The sequence below is a fragment of the Nicrophorus vespilloides genome, unplaced genomic scaffold, assembly GCF_001412225.1.
Source record: "Nicrophorus vespilloides isolate i.1.1-1 unplaced genomic scaffold, Nicve_v1.0, whole genome shotgun sequence".
NCBI classification, from domain to species: Eukaryota; Metazoa; Arthropoda; class Insecta; order Coleoptera; family Silphidae; genus Nicrophorus; species Nicrophorus vespilloides.
In genome coordinates, this window is record NW_017099418.1 from 1 (window position 1) to 1,885 (window position 1,885).

Sequence of the window (1,885 nt, forward strand, 5' to 3'; positions counted from 1 at the left end):
AATCATACTGATCTTAATCACATCTCGTACTTATTAATAAGACTAATTTACAGAATTTCATTAACAAATCAAATAAATCAATGAAAAAACTCCTATTTTAATGGATTTTTTGATAATTTTTCTTAATTAATTTAAAAATTAATATTAATTAATGTAATCTTCAAATTTGAATATATCTTGAAGTTTGAAAAAGTTTTTGATATATAAAAAAAATGTGTTTTTAATATTTTTCTTCAATGATTTTAGTTAGTTGATTATCCTTGTGTTTGTTTATAAGGATAATCAAGGACCATTGTACTTCTAAGGCTTTTCGAGTGGGAGATTTACTTGTGAGTCTATATATAATACAGCAACACCTCGAATCCGCATTCTAAAAACATATTAAACAACATTTTATGTATAAATACTGGGTTTATTTCCGGTGCTACTTTATTACATGAAACATTTATATTGATTTAACTTAAGTTTATAATAAATTTATTTAGTTCCTCGATTAGTCCGATTTCAAACAGTACGGTATATTGGTGTAACCGGACTATACGAGGCATATCAATTTTTAAATTATGTAATTGTTATTAATATTTCTTACAAGAATTCTTTGGTATAATTACGCTATATTCAGGTAATGAAGAATTATGGTTAGTGTAATTAGAGCAAATTTCTATTGAAAGTAATTAATAGCATCCAAATCCCCATAGAATCTCCAGTTCTTATATAAAGTAAATTTCGCTCGTTCTCCTCATATTGTTTGATACTTCATCCCCTGCATCTCTTTCTCCGTATCCCGGTGTTGCACACCTCGGAAGAATAACGCTGCGCATCTAACATTACGGAAACTATTAAAAATGATAAGTAATGAGCACGAGCGACCATCAATTTATCTCTGCCTTTGGGAATTTAATTACAGGATGAAAGGAAGTCAGTAGTTACGTTTTCGTTTTTCTTTTCTAATGAAACAAACCGTACAAAATCGTAATACGATAGGAGGAAGTAGGATGAAAAACATGATTAAAACTCAATTTGCGTGCAATTTATGTTTGTTTTTCAGGACTCGCGAAAACTGAAATATTTCCTCGTGCATATATTTTGTTGTTATATATTTTGAGCGTACAAAAACCCGGTCAATCGCATGATGAAACAGTAATCGCTTCAATAGATGCAACAAGTCTGTTTTTATTTTTGTCCGATCGCTCGAACGCAGCGATTCGAAACAAAATGATGCACGAAAACAATTCGTACGTAACTTTTGTATTTTTTGTAAATAAAATTTATACTACTCATATTTCCTCGTGAAACGAATAACAGTTAAAAATATATCTTTGTTGCAGTCAACAATTTATACACACATACATAAAAGATGGGCGAATATTGAAATTAACAATAGTTAAGCAATATTTTGTACTTGGATTGGTGATTTATTTCCATCATTTGTTGAATGAAATTAAAAATATTAAAGATATCATAATATTTTAGCTCATATGTAATCTACATTAATAAAAATTTCCATTCAATAATTATAAATAATAGATTTGTTTGATGAATTGTGAAACTGTTAAGCGTTTATGTATGAATCCATTTGTAAGGATAGCTTAGCTTCTTATTGAAGCAAGAAATATTTTACATTCTTTGAATCGAAATCATTTGAATTGTCTGTGTGTTGGAAACGCTTGAAAATATAACTGAAATAAGTTTGAATTACAGTTATTTCAATATTTCTTAACATATTTAGTATTTTTTATACATATTTTTTCATTTTCTAACAATAAATATCAAGAATTTCTTGTTCTTATCTATTGTAGTATTCAATGCTTTTGTTATATTTTTGTTTTCCTATATACAAAAGTCCCTTTTGCTGATGTTTATTTGCACGCAATTTTGGCCTTAC